This window comes from Alexandromys fortis, unplaced genomic scaffold, assembly GCF_014885135.2.
Source record: "Alexandromys fortis isolate MF-2015 unplaced genomic scaffold, M_Fortis_MF-2015_v1.1 scaffold_0, whole genome shotgun sequence".
NCBI classification, from domain to species: Eukaryota; Metazoa; Chordata; class Mammalia; order Rodentia; family Cricetidae; genus Alexandromys; species Alexandromys fortis.
Window position 1 is genome coordinate 6534507 of NW_026067949.1, and position 15839 is coordinate 6550345.

Sequence of the window (15839 nt, forward strand, 5' to 3'; positions counted from 1 at the left end):
TGTTGCTATGCTGTCCCGGCCATTACGGACTCTAACCCTCTGGAACTATAAGTCAAAATAAGCTTTCTTTCTTAAGCTGCTTCTGGTCATGGTAGTTTATAACAGCAATGGAACGTAACCCTTATTGCTAGTGCAATTTAGGGCAGAGTGGCAACTCATCTCAGCACATTGCTAGCAAGCCTCTAGCTTGAACCTTAGTTGATACCTATGGATTTTGGACTGAGCTGCTTTTTCCCTCATAAATAGGCTATCACAAAGAGAAATTAATATAAAGTACAAAAAATGCTGTGTAAAGTGCAGCCTTGTAAGTATCTAGTATCAATTAACATATAGGAACAACTCAAGTGCCAGAGCATGATGGAAATACCGGAGTGGAGTCACATTGGGATATCAGCGCACTTCCAAGTTGTTAAGAGAACATTTCTTGAAGTCATTCTGAAAACTTGGCCCAGGAAAAGGTATTTAAATCCTGCCGATATGACCTCAATTTATTTCCCAATAAATTACTTGTCTTCTTTGCAATTAGTCACACAGCCTGCCAACCATATGAAGGGAGGATTTATTTTCTGTTTCAGGCAGAGCTGCGGAACAGATGGGCACGCTGCCATCATAGAACCTGGCTGTGCTTGCAGGTAATGTGGGGGAGGGGCAGGGGAGAAGCAGAAGCAATGGTGGTCACCTCAAGAAATTTTCTTACGGCTGCATGAATTCAGGCCTGAGTTTATTTTCCAGCTTGGCTCTGAACTTTAGATTCAGGCTTGTTTGGAAGCTCAGCAACACTTTCTTACTGTTGTGTTGGCTGGAGGCCAGCTAGGCCAAGAGGAAACAGCATGTGAGGCTTAGTCCTAGAAAGCAGTGACCGGGTGACACAGTTTAGCTTCCAAGCAGGAGCTCTGAGGGACAGCCAGATTTAATAACACTGTAAGGGGGGTTGGTCTGAAGTAGGAGAGGAGCCGTCGTTACGGACTCAAAAAGACAGATTTAAGAGACTAAACCTGAGGCTGAGGTGGACACAACTGTGACCGATCCCTTCCGAGGATGCTGCCGTTGCCCAGCATTATGCTTCCGGGACACTTGGCCTCACCTACTGGGTCTTCTTCTTCTTCTTCTTTTTTTTTTTTTGGTTTTGGTTTTTCGAGACAGGGTTTCTCTGTGGCTTTGGAGCCTGTGCTGGCACTAGCTCTGTAGACCAGGCTGGTCTCGAACTCACAGAGATCCGCCTGCCTCTGCCTCCCGAGTGCTGGGATTAAAGGCGTGCGCCACCATCGCCCGGCTCTGGGTCTTCTTGATGCTTCAGCTTTGCATAGTTCTTCATTGCCACGAACACCTCGGGTCCCGCGCTACACCTCAGATCCTTTAAGACATTCCTCTTACTGTGCTCTTAAACCCATACACTTTTCCGGGCATATAAAGACATCTAACAAACATTTTAATGAGTAAATAATCTTATACTGGGCTAGATGTTTCTCCCTCCTACCTTTCCTTTGTTCCTTCCTTCTTCTCCCGCTTCCTTCTGCCAATCACTCATCTTTCTTCCATAGATAATCGCTTTCTCTCTTATTCATTACCCCAAATTCTTTTGGCTCTATTTCATGACCAACCCTTGTGAGAACCTGAACACGCCTTTCATCTAGATTGTCTCCAAGTGGCTCTGGGATGCCGTTCAGATCTAAGCTCAGATATCACCTTATTAGAGAAGTCCACTCTAAGGACCCTCCCCAAACCCTCCCTTGTCCTTCATCCCAGGCTCTCCATGCTCCAGTGACCTTGTTTTTGATTCTTTTTAAAGCAGTATCATTCACAACTTTCTGAGCATGTTTACTTGTTTGATTCTTATTTCTGTGCCTCCATCTGTGACCCCTGGTAGAGAGTAAACTCTGCCGGATCAGAGTCCTCGGTGATTTGCTTCCCATCGTATGCTAAGTTTCTACACCTATATACTCTGTTGCTTGCTTGATGCTTCATAAATACATACATGTTGGCTATTTAAGCTGGGTTGTGTTTCTCAAGTTCTTCTACCCACATTGAAACTTAGGCCCCACTGTTGGAGAATGGCTTAAAGTAGTGCTTTGCTGGTCTTTGTATATCTTCCCTATCTGTGTATGAATACTGTAGTAAGAAACACGCTGTATGTTATTTGTGGAAATTAGTGATTACAAACGATATTGATAATGGCTGCTGTATTGAGTAGTTACTATGTATCAAACACTGCTTTAAACCTTCATTTCATTATTTAATCCCCATTACAATCTAGGATGATTGCATCTCTCTAATTTCATGTTTTTGATGACAAAAGATCTGAAAGGGTAAATAACAAATAATTTCTAAGAGGGGGAAGAGGGTCTTAAGGTGAGGCAGTCTGACTCCAGGGCGTGCATTTGAGATAATACCAGGACAAGTAAATCTCTCAATAAATGACTCAATAAGTTTCACTAATCACAATCACCATTATTACAAGCTGTATGACGTTACAAATAGGTGTATTGTAAATCCTGTTATTTTGTCAAAGATGTCTGCTCTCAAATAGATTAATATCAGATTACAAAAAAGCAAGAGAAGATACATATTTATGTTTAGAAATTCTTCATAGCACAATTCTCTCATTGCATAGGGAGTTGATCATTAAATCTTAAGGATATAACATGTGTTGCATTACATTGGCAACTGGCATCTATTAAAAACAAGCTTCCAGTATGCCAGTTTGGCTTAGGCAATTCTGCAAAGGAGGTTCAATATCAGTGTTTAGGATTATTCGCCAACAAAAATATCTTGGCAAATTATGACACAGTCTTTAAGACTTGCTTTTGAATAGTTAAAATTTTACTGAAAAATCCTCAAATGTCAAGGAAATCCCATGGTTTTGGTTCTATACCTTGAAATTTGTACTACGGGCGTTTATATACTTATCAATATTTATTAAACTAAGAAACTTAAATAACAAGCACCATATTTTTGTTATTACTTTGTTCACGATCCTAAATGATAGAGCTGAAAAATCAGATAGGATCTGAAAAATCATCACTCATCCTTAACTTGTGCATATTTTAGCATTATGTTTACCATTCAGAGAATTTTTTGTGGAATTAACTCATGACATTGAGTGATTGAGTACCTATACATGTCAACTGTATATAGTTTATAGGAGACACAGTGACACTGTTCAGATTGGGTCAGGGAACTGTTCTTCCATTTTTTTACCATTTGAATTTGTTCAATTTAAAATTATTTTGCTAATTTATAGAATTAATTTTTTAAAACTAACTTTTGAGGGATAAATGCTTTAGTTAGTAGATTATTCTCATAAAAGTATTTATCTAGCATTTCTGTTTTTTGAGTCATTTTTGTAAGTTCTTGATTTATATTAGAGAGTAATATTCATTAATAAACCAGACCATATGTTCATGTAGAGCATTGAAAACATTATCTGATACACAGTAAATAATATGTAAGGATGAGACGTCCATATTATTCTCAGTTTAAACCTAGATTTTAATCACATTTTCTAAGAGATTTTCTTTGTTACAAACTTGAAAAACTTATTTTAATGTGTTAAGCACTAGCTAAGATGAATTCAGAGAGGAATATGGCTTTGATTGTGTGATATTTGCAAAGCAATATATAAGCTAGTGGGATGTTGGCACAAATTTAGAGAAACAGTACAATGGAAGATAAAAACAAATTCTGAAATAGATCCATACTTACGTGGAACTTGAAATATGACAGAGCTAGCACTGAAATTATAGACTACAGGAACAAATGAATTTCACATGAGAAAAGTACAAAAAAAAAGTTCCAGATGATTTAAAGACTGAAATATACAGGAAAACATTTAAAAAATAAATTCTAGGATGATAAGTAAAATTGATACAGAAATGAGTAAAGGGAGTAGATTATTAAATCTCTCTTAATCTAAAAAAACAACTGTTAATCTCAAAGTATTTTACATTTGTATGGATTTAAGTTTAATGATATAAATTTAACCCTTTTGTATGTTGTGAATATATTTTATTCCCATTGCTTAATAAAGTAGTTGATTTGGCCTATAGCAAGGCAGGATGGAGTCTGGTGGAAAAGCCAAACTGAAAATACAGGGAAGTAGAAGAGTAGAGTCTGGGAAGAATCCAGCAAGCCACAGGAGTAAGAAGATGTCTTAGAGTGCAGATAAAGCCAAGAGCCATATGGCAATACATAGATTAACAGAAATGGGTTAATTTAAGTTGTGAGAGCTAGTTACTAATAAGCCTGAACTAATAGAGCAAATAGTTTGTAATTAATATTAAGCTTCTCTGTGATTATTTTGGGACTGGGTGGTCAGAAAATTAAAGCACCACCTCCGTTTACTTAAAATTAACTGACACCACTTTACAATACAGAGAATGTAAACAACTAGTAAAGATTATCCAATTTAAACATCAAATTAGTAATTGAAACATATGTTGAATCTTGAAGCCACAAATTGGGAAAATACATTTCAATTCATGAAGCAGGCAAGATATTAGAGTCCAGAATAACAATAATCATGACAAAAACCCTGCTAAAAGCTTGACTGAGCAAGAATAGCATTAGGAAGAGTTCAGGAAACCTGAAGCTCATAAACTTCTGAGAAGACATTAGGCCTCATTAGGAACAGACAAGTCCAGTGGAAACCACAAGTAGAAGATATACCTCACACCCAACTACAGTAAATGAAATGTGTGGCAAGAAATTTATTGGCAAGATCATTAGAGTTCTCATACTTTTAGGTGCTGTGGGTAGGAATAAGAACACACAGAGCTACTTTGGAAAACACTTTGGGGTTATGTTGTGATGCCGTAGATGACTTCAGTAGATGGTCTTGAAGGAGGGCCTCACTGACTCCTTCGTTCTGGAATTTGCACATTATTTTTTTTTAATTATAGGGTTTTATGCTCCACTGGAAGCTAGCTTTGAATACACTATACATTCTAGGCTGGCCTCAAACTTGTAACAACCCTCTTGTTTTATTTAGTCTCCTATGTCCTGGGACTATATGCATGTACCACCAGAGTTGACAGGCGTTTATTCATTTGTGTCATTTCTTCTTCTTGAGTGTAACATGCATCTTTATATATATTATTGAATTATTTTGAAGCTAACTTAATTTTTTTCTTTATTAGATTTTTAAAATTAGTATATCAAGCATCAGCGTTCATTATGGCATTTTCATACCTTGCTTTCCTTTCATTAATCCTCTTCTCACATTCTTGTTTCCTAAATTCTTGACCTCCTACTCTTGTCCTCCTTCCTGTCTGATGGGAGCCGATTTGAGTGGTTGCCATTACAAGATGGCATTTGGCCCCGGCCTCGCTTGATACCATAATAAAGGTTGCAGTTCTTCCACTAGAAAACAGGATGAGTTGTTGTGATCTAGCTGCCCACACTTCCCCTGACCGGCAGGGGAACTTCCTTGTGGTCTGTAATTGACAGGGATGTTCCCCTGCTTTCTTTCCGGCAGGTGGGTCTCCAGAAAAGCAGTTAAAGTATCAAAGTATCAAAGGTTGCTAGGCAGACTCCCTATATAAGCAGCTGCAAATCAGAGCTCGGGGCCCCTTGCTTTCTGCTCTCCTTTTAACGAAAAGGCTCCAAAAAAGCGTGATTTGGGAAGAATCCTCGTCTGGTGGCTGTTCTTTCCTGCTGGTCAGGGAGTTCGCCGCAACTGGTGCCGAAACCCGGGAAGTTCACCACACCTGTCTCCATTAACCCCACACTTTGCTTCCATGTCATATGTAGCGTATTGCCCACTTCCTTTTCATCTCCTCAACCTTTCTTAGGACCTTTTCCCCCTTCTCATGGTCTTCTGTCTAGCTCCATGATTCACACACACACACACACACACACACACACACACACACACACACACAAAATCTGGGATCTATAAATGAGGCAAACCATGTTTTTGTCTTTCTAGATCTGACATACTTCACTTAACATAGCACTTTCTAGTTTCATACATGTTTCTTCAAATGTGATGACAAATTTTGTTGTAAGGAATCCACTTGTTTGTTTTCTGACTGCCTAGACTCTGGAAATAACCACACAGAAACTATTAATTAAATCACTGCTTGGTCTATTAGCTCTAACTTCTTATTGGCTAGCTTTTACTCTTAATTTAACCAATTTTCATTATTTTATATTTTACCATGAGGCTCTACCGGCAAGGTTCCAGCATGTCTGTCTCCAGCGGTGGATCCAAGGCTTCTCCCTGACTTTGCCTCCTTTCTCCCAGCATTCAGTTTAGTTTTCTCCACCTAGCTCTATTCTACCCTGTCTTGGGATCAAGACAGCTTCTTTTTTAACCAATGGTATTCACAGCATACAGAGGAGAATCCTGCATCAAATTTTTTATGCCTGAATAAATTCTATTGTTTATACAAATTACATTTTTACATTTAGCTTATTCATCTGTTAGTGGACATCTAGGTTTGTTTCATTCCTTAGCCATAAGTACATCTTGCTTTAAGCTGGTAGAATATGGCACAATGACAGCATGCTGTTACTTTAGTAAGTAGATTACATAAAATTCTTTCTTCAAAATTGGTACTAGCCAATAGTGTCTTCCCACCTCTGATGTTTCAATGCTGTGTTAATTGTCCAATACAGAGGTTCACAATTAAAGAAAGGTTATCAGCAAGAAATTTAAGCTCTTGGTCTAACCTTTAAAAAGAAATAAATCCTATTAAAATTATTTTGAACAGTGAAACTGCTTCCTCTACACTCAAAATGTTCACTGACAATTGCCAGCACTTTGATTAGTGCCTCATGAAAAGCCCCATGTTAGACAGCTTTCCCTCACATAAGAAAATACCTGGGATAATTAACTTAGAATTAATGGGCTCATTCTTCTGGGGATTCAAGTTTAAAATTATATAACGATTGCTCTGGTCCTCTGATGCTGGCACCAAATGACAATCACGGAGGTATATGAAATGAATTACTCTTTCCATAGTCAGAATTCCAAGGTTCTCTTTGAAACCATGCAAGTAATGCTCCAAGGGACTACTAACTTGGTCACACCTCTTAGAAGAACCACTGTCTCTGGACAGCACCATTCTGGATATTAGTCCTTTAGCATGTAGGCCTTTTGAGCCAGCCACTATCCAAATACAGTATAGTAGTCTTCAAGATGTATTCAGTTAAGCTAGATTTGTAGATTTGTAATTCAAGAATCTATGAGCTACGCAATGTTTGCTTTGTTATGTTGCTAAACTAGTGTTAGTATTGCTATGCAAATATAGCTAGCTAATGCAATAAATTTCTATGACTCATTAATTCCCTTAAGTGTAAAACATCAAGAAACTTTTCATTTCTTGTTTCTCGGGAGTCATGTACAAGAATATATAGATTAGTACTGTTAATTATTAGATCCCTGTCTGTTGGGTTCCTCTGCTGCTGATGCAATAAACCAAATCAAACCAAATTCATAAATCCATATTTAATAAACAGGGAAATATAATGCTGACACCCCTGGGAGAATCCCAGGAAGCCCGGAAAAGAGAACACGAGAGCACATGTGGCAGATCTATGGGCTAGGTATTAAATAATTGTTAGGCATGTTAGGCATGGTCCGGGGCATGTGTTGGAATGCTGCTGATGGCAGCCTTCTCCCAGAGTCTGGAATGAGGTGGCTCCAACGAGCTCCTGCTTGGTTTGCTAAGGGTGGGTTCTGAAACGTACCCCCCGAATCTGGAGATTTCAAAGAAGTACCACTTGTGAAGGTAAAGCTAGAAACATTCAAAACTCAGTAATAGAAAGGTTAATAAATGAATCCTAATGGACTCATTCAATGAGACGCTACACACAGGAAAAATGAATGAAGTTCAAACAAAATGGTTTGAATCTATTGTCCAACAGTGAAAAGAGGTAATAATGTGGTTGTGGGTGGATGCGCACTTTTGTGAAAGTGAGCTATAAGCCCAAATTTGGGAGTTGTGACTTTTTGTAGAATTAGTATAAAAATTGGTGTTTTTGTAGGATTTAGATCAAAGAAGGGTACATATTAGGCTTAAAATATCTTGGTAGCATTTTTCTTACATAGAATTGTGAATACCTTGAATTTATTGAAATTCATCTTTTATTCCTAAATGTCTCTTTATGTTATCTTTTCCTATGAAATATTGCAGAAAATTTGATTTACATCTTTTCTTGTCTTTTAAAAATATGTATGAATTGTGCAGTGACTGGCCTTTCATTTGCCTTAACTGAAAACTATAGTTGTGAATACTGAACAAGTTGATGAATTATTGCCCAACATGCTGCTACTTAGTGGGAATTGATGCCATTTTCATCTAATCTAGAGACTAGTCCAGGGTACTTTGAATATTCTGTATTTTTAGAGGTTTTTCTGTATTAAGTCTAGTTTTAATTTCCTGAAGTTACTAGTGGAAGAATAAAATGAGGGAATAGAATATATTCAATAAGAATATGAGCTAGAGAAACTGATATGAGAAGAAATAATGGCTGGAGAAGTTGTAGACTTCCTGGTGGTTTAAATGACAGCTACCCCCGATAGCTTTAGGTATTTGGACATTTGACTCCCAACTGGTGGCACTGTTTGGGGGAATTTTAGGAGGTCTGGCCTTGCTGGAGGAAATGCATCACTGAGATGAGCTTTAGAGTTTACAAACACAGAAACAGAGTCTTAGATTAAGCCTGCCTGAGGCAACCTCTTGTGGTGTGCTCTCTCCTCACCAAATGGACCTTAGTTGCAGAAATAGACTGTTCCAGGGCCTCTCAGCCCCTCTTTTCTTGTGTTCTGGAGCCAGATGTGTTAACTTTGGGGAGCAGATACATGGAGAGGTAGGTAATGACCTCAAAGAGATTTGGTGTTGTGATGACTTCTGTGGTCAAGATGGTCTGTGATTCTTTTGAATAAGGTATAGGCTGCAAGTTGCCTCCTAGGTTAACAGAACATTGCCTTTTTTAGAAGTCACCTGTGAAACCTGATGCATTGCTCTGCATTTATAGCTCTTCCCTGTCATTTGCATAATTTTCCTCTTTCACCAGCCATTGAGTTATAGTTTAGCCATCTCGCAATGACCAGTGGGATACTGGGTCCTAATAACCTGGAGGATATTAACAGTGTGTGAAAACTTTTAATATATTAACTATTAGGGAATCTTAAGTAATGTTTCATGATGCTAATGAAATGAATTCTGATTGAATGATTGGAATTACATGATTGGAAGAATAATCTGGTAGCCTTGAAAAGGCTAAATGGGAGAAAAGAAATGATAACAGATAGACAAATTAACTAAGAGCACACTCATTATAAGTAGAGAAGAATCAGAATGAGAACAGAATAGCAATGAGATTGTCAAGTAAGAGATACTGGAGAAATACAGAAGTGTCTTTTTTCATTCTACTCCAATCTTCCAAGCATTGAAAGTCAGAGCACTGCTACTTTCTGTGGTGGTTTGAAAGATAATGATCCCCATAGGCTCATATATTTAAATGGTTTGCCACCAAGACATGAAAATATTTAGGAAGAGTTAAGGGGTGTGACTGTGTGGGAAGAGGTTTGGCCTTGTTGGAGGAAGTATGTCACTGGGAGTGAACTTTGAGATTTCAAAAAGCCCATGCCAGGTCTAGTGTCTCTCCCCCTGCCTGCTTCCTGTTGGTCAGCGCAAAAGCGCTCAGCTATGGCTTTGGCACCATGCTTATCTGCTTCCCTCCAAGATGATAACGGATTAACCTGCAAGTAGCTCCCAATTAAATATTTTCTTTTGTAAGAGTAGCCATGGTCATAATTTCATAGCAACAGAACTGTAAATGAGACACTTTCTTATCTATTTACTTTTATTTTAAGTTTTATAAAGCATAAATTCAATTTAATTCAGCAAATATTTGTTGGGCCTTGCTTTGGGCTAGGAAGGCTGCTTGTGGTTGTGACAAAATTTACAATATAGTAATGGATAGAGATAAACACTAAAAGAGCCTCTGCCTGAACCGGGAGAGGTGAGGGATTGCTTTGTGGAGTTTCTGGCAATGGAAATAAATGTGTTTGAAGGATTGTTTCTAAGTGGAGGCAAGAAGAAAGAAGGGAGGAGAGAGATAGCTTTCCAGCTATATACTGTGTGCTGTGACAAAAGACGTTTAAATTTTGAGGTTGAACTATCCATAGGAGATAAAAACGGAATTTAGCACTCAGTCCATATTTCTAGAATGAGAACATTTACTTAAGAAGGGACCACTGAAGTACATGCTAAGTCACACAATTTGAACGGTGTTTTAGGGAGCTTAGAATCTGGCACCCACAAGGCAACATGGTATTAGGAAATGAATACTAGATTTGGGAGACATTATGGATAGGCCATTGGTCTATGTATTTTATTCATCTTTGAGCAACTTTACATCATTTAATCTCTGGATTAGTCCTGTCTTTCTCTTTGGATATATGATCCCCATCTTCTAGTTTGTGGTTTTGGAGAACAGGAACTGACTTGCTCCTTTAAAAGCCACTTATTGTAGTCTGCCTGGAATTGAAAATTTTATGGCTTATTCCATCAATCTACGTGATATTACCCCATCTGAATTTAGCTAACCAGGCTAATGTGTAATTAGCATTTCTCTCCACTTCTCCCCATGGCTCCCTAATGAGCTGGGAATTACGTTTTCACAGTGTGCACTGGGAAGGCAGATGTGGCTGGGGTGACTCTCCTTTTCTACCCTGTAAACTCCCGCTTCATTATTTTTGTTATTACTTTTAAAACAGCTCCTTTGTCTGATGGACGTATTATTATTATTTAATAAACTTGGCAGGGTTGCACTTCCTCATGAACCCTGGTTTCAGCGTTCTGACCTTCAGGATCGGCTTAATTAACCAGGCCTCTCCTGGTGAAAGCCACAGTGTTGTTTTATTTCTTACTGTTGAGACATGTTAGTGATTTATCAGCGGGGTATTAATGTTCATTTTCATTCAACGAGGACTGAAGATACACCTTTCACAGTTTATTAATTTTAAGGTTCCCTAGATCAAAATCATCTGTGAAGGTTAAAAGCCACTTTAAAAAAATTGTCATGCACTTACCTGGTTTATGATAATTGCCGCAGTGTCTGTTTTGACCAAGTGGGGCTTACCAGCCCATGGAGGCATGGATAGTGCCAGGTCCAGGGACGGACCTTTGTGAGCTTTGGGATAATACCAGGAGATGTCACCAATTAAAACTCCAGGTTTCAGGCATATTGTTTCTACCAGAAAGGGCTTTGTAATAACTATTATTGAAGTTCATTGTGAAAACATAGCATGGGAGATAATATTGTGACCTAAAATATTAGATACAGAAGCTTTGAAATTTTCATTTTTCTAATGTTTTCCCAGATCACAGCGGCAAAACTGTCACTGGGTTAGCTGTTGGATTATAATAAAATATCCTAATATTAGTTGTGTGGATTGACATCTTAGGCAGGGCACTGTAGGCCATTCTTCACTGGTTACTGGAGAGCATTAAATGTCTTTGTTCTGTTGGCATTGGTTGTGGGCTGGTTAGTCCTCAGATGAGAAGTTTGGCCTTTGGTCAGTGTGCTTCTATAGAGTTGGATAGAAAAATATAAGTCGCTATTTTACTGTAGGCAATGTTTTCCAAGCGAATTATAAGGAATTTTCTTAGGAGTGCATCTATGGTATTGAAAAAAAAACTTTCTGGAGTTAAATAATAAACATGTTTGATTGAACAAAGGAATCAAGGCTTGTTTACTGAAGGACTTCTCATAGCTGTTAATATACCAAGAGTCATGGCGAATTTTCATGAGTTGATGTGGATTCCCCAAACTCCTTTGGCTAATAGACCTTTTGTTGTTTGGTTCTTTGAATCATGGTTTTAGGTAGCTCAGGCTGGGCTTGAACTCTTCAAGTAGCCAAAGGAGGATGACCTTGAACTGATCTTCCTCTGTTGACTTCCAGAGCCAATGTAGCTGTGTTGAGGTTTGAATAAAATTATCTTCTATAGGCTCAGGTATTTGAACACTGGATTCCCAGTTGGTGGTGCTATATGGAAAGGCTTAGGAGGCGTGGCCTTACTAGAGAAAGCACATCACTTTTAGACTTAAAAAGCCTTATGCCACTTCCAGTTCATTTTCTTTGACTCCTGCTTGCATTTGAAGCTATGATTTCTCAACTTCTGTTCCTGCCTCTATGCCTGCTACTTGCTGCTGTGCCTCTGCACTGTGACGGGCTCTTATCTCTCTGGAACTACAGGCCAAAGCAGACTCTTTCTTTCATAAGTTGCTTTTGTTCAATGGTGCTTTATCATAGCCACAGGAAAGTGAGTCATTCAGTGGCCAATGGAGAGTAATCCTGACTCTTGATTCTCCCTCATCACTTCTAGAGTGCTGGGTTATAAGCATGCACTATTGTACTCATCTTGATTATAGAACTTTGTATTCCAACTCCCTAACTGTCATGGATAATCTTTAGCCAAATAGGATCTTTAAAACATGCTTAAAGGGTTAGCCTTTTTATTTTTCAAGCTTTGCTTCTTACAAGAGCCCTAACTATCCCTTTCCCATTTTAATGTACTCAACTTTTTTTTTTTTTTGGTTTTTTTTCGAGACAGGGTTTCTCTGTAGCTTTGGAGCCTGTCCTGGAACTAGCTCTGTAGACCAGGCTGGCCTTGAACTCACAGAGATCCACCTGTCTCTGCCTCCCGAGTGCTGGGATTAAAGGCGTGCGCCACCATCGCCCGGCTGTACTCAACTTTTATGGACCCTATTTTCCAAGTGTTTATATGGAAGAGTGAAATTTTACTATCATTTGCTTTCTAGAAGAAATGGTACAAAACAAAGAGAACTGCAGATGGTCATTGTCATTTTATAAAGGATCATTGAACCCTCTGTGATTGTCTTGGGAACCCATTTCCATGACAGTTTTCCTAGGGTTGTGTAGCGGTCGGATTAATAAATCACCAGTAATTGATATTTAAACAAGTTTAATAACAAAACCAGACTCACGAAACCAAGGTTCCAGCGGAGTAGCCAGCGGAAACAGGAGAGGAAGGGAAGGGAGCGCGCAGCACAATATATCAGTAAACATACGCCTGAGGGCAGCCCGCCCCCAAGGGGAGGGCTTATCCCTACAGGGTTGAATTTCCTTTTGGAAATTCTTCATAGTTACAATCTTTTCTAATAGCACTCGCATCAACTAGAATGAGCAAAGAATCCAGGAAAATAACAATCTCTATAGCTAGTCTTTGGGAAGAATTTACAGTATAGTATCTATCCATTCAGTGCATAGTTTACTATAGTAGAGACAAAATTGGTAAAAAAAAAAAAAAATGCAGGGACTTCGGTGTCTACACCAGAAATTTGGACTGGACTCTGTCCATGTGGCTTTGAGCTATGTATCAACTGACTTGAAATTCTTATTTCTTAAATACAAAATGAATATAAAAGTATCTAACTTTTAGGATGATAAAATCCCATGAACCTGTGTGTATACATTTGTAAAAGTTATGGCTCTCAGAACACTGTAGATGCTTTATACACAGTAGCGGTTGCTCTTGGAAATGGAATCCTACTGTTAAGGCAGAGGTAGAAGTTGGGGAACTGATTACAGACTGGGAATTAGTCTAAAACTCTGATTTTACATGGTGATGTCAAAGGTTCTCCTAGAAGCCCAGAACCACACTGTTGGTGCACTGTGTGCACTTTGTGCCTGAGATGATGCTAATCTCCAGGCATGTGCAGTTTCAGGTCATTTAAACTCATTTCAGCAGTCAGCTCCTCAGCCTTTTTCTGGCCACACCCCTAAAGCAGTCATCTCCTTTCCTTAATTGCCCCTCCCATTTGCACCCAAGCACATTACTTTCCTTCAAACACTTAGCACTTTATGAGGTGACCTTATGCATTTATTTATATGTTTACTGACAGCTCCCGTCCGGATAGAAATTAATCTCTGTGAGTCCTTCTATGTGTAGGGACTCTGGTCTGGCCTCCAGATGCAAGTCAGCAAATATTTGTGACTGGATACAGAATAAGCAGAGACCAGATGGAAAGGTCATCTTGTGGATTTGGCAATGAAGGTGTTTTAAGAGCCAGCCCCTGAGCCCCACTATCTTTCCATGGCTTTGAGTTTTACATTGGGAGCCTAACAACATCCAGTTTGCCTGGCAGAGGAAGGGGAGAGTCAACTGAGGACACAGAATGGGCAGAGAGCTCTGAATAGAGGGATTGTCAGCAAGAGTATCTGTGAAGATCCAGAGACGTCAAAGATGGTAGAAGGTGAAGTAAGACTGACCCAGAATTCCCCTAAGCAGACAGACAGGACTATTTTATGGCTCAGTGCTTTTGCTCCAGGAAACAATCTCCTTGACAGTGAATTAAAAACTCACTCACCTTCCAAGACGCAGGTCAAGCTTGACAAACCTTTCCTGCTTTTCTCTCACACAAACAGAATTAGCTACTGCCTTCCTTGGGTCCTCCCTGTGGCATGTATACACTTCTCTAACCTGTGATCACCCACAGGACCAGTTGTATAGATAACTGTGGAGGGCAACTGCCATTCTATTGCCAGAACCCACCTGCGTTTGCTACAAAGAACATTCGTTTATTTACTCAGGTTATATTGCCAGTTCAGGTGGAGCTGAGCACCTTCCTTCCCTGGGTCCTCTGCAATGTCAAATCCATGGCAAATGGTTGTTTCAGAGACGTATGTATATCAGAAAACTGGGAAGTCAATTGTGATGGGTAAAACTTGATACTTCCACTGGAATCATCGAAGAAAACCAAAACCAACCTCCCCCCAAAGACTCTTTCCAGTCCATTGCAATTTTCAGGCTAGAGGGAGGTGGTAGACCTGCAATTGTTCTAAATGACCGAAGTGATCATATCCCTCAAACTACAGAAAAAATAAGCCAACCTGAGAAAGCTATAACCTATGTAATGGAGACTGTGTAGTGGCATTTCACTTGTATTTTAATAAATAAAACTTGCCTGGGGATCAGAAAAATAAAACAGCCACACTGGCCAGCCTTAAAGACCAAGTAGCAATAACACACACTTTTAATCCCAGTAGTCACACTAGCTTGCCATAGAAACCAAGTGGTAGTGGTGCACATCTTTAATCCCAGAACTAGAGAGGATTATAAAACTGGAGGAGACAGCTGTCAGTCACATTCTCATTCTGAGATTTCTAGAGGCAGGATCAACATTTTGGACTGAGGTCAAGGTAAGAGCCAGTGGCTGGCTGCTTTGCTTTTCGGATCTTCAGGTTGAACAACAGTTTTTGTCTCTGAGCTTTTATTAATCGTGCTTTAAGACTGTATTCTGTTGGATATTTGAATATCTGAGTCTGGAGAGTCTCTCATTGATCCAAACATATTCATTCTCTCTCTCTCTCTCTCTCTCTCTCTCTCTCTCTCTCTCTCTCTCTCTCTCTCTCTGACAGAGTTGACGTGAAGTGGCATCTTTTTGTGATCATCATTCTGGCTAGCACAAGGCTTTTTTCCTATAACCAGAGTGGGAACACCTTGACTTCAGACAGAAAATGTCTTGATATCATGTCTCCCAGTATGGCTTAAGTGAACAATAAATATGTACTACAGTAGTAAGTAGCCAGTCCCATGATTAATGGCAAATTTAGGAAATGGAATTTTTGTCTTTCTAGTATTCTGACATGACTCACTATGTTGGGAACTATGTCAGCAACTGGAGTTATTGATTTCTTGTTTCTTCCAAATGCTCATTACTTTCTTTCCTGTCATTTGATTTCTCCCCTCTTTTTCTTACGGTATTGGGGGAACAAATTCCCTTTAATTGAGGGTTCCTTTTACCAGGGTTTGTTTTCACTGCTGCTTGGTTTTAAAAACCAGGGCCTTACAGCAACTGGT

General features: G+C 39.2%; 1 long non-coding RNA gene across 1 annotated transcript in view; it reads left to right on the forward strand.

Moving 5' to 3' along the window:
• Nucleotides 1–570: 570 nt before the first annotated feature.
• Nucleotides 571–15839, forward strand: part of LOC126506210 (uncharacterized) — a 142055-nt gene continuing 126786 nt past the window's right edge. Inside the window, exon 1 of the long non-coding RNA XR_007593149.1 lies at nucleotides 571–632. This is a non-coding gene — a long non-coding RNA (uncharacterized lncRNA). The remainder of the gene's footprint in view (nucleotides 633–15839) is intronic.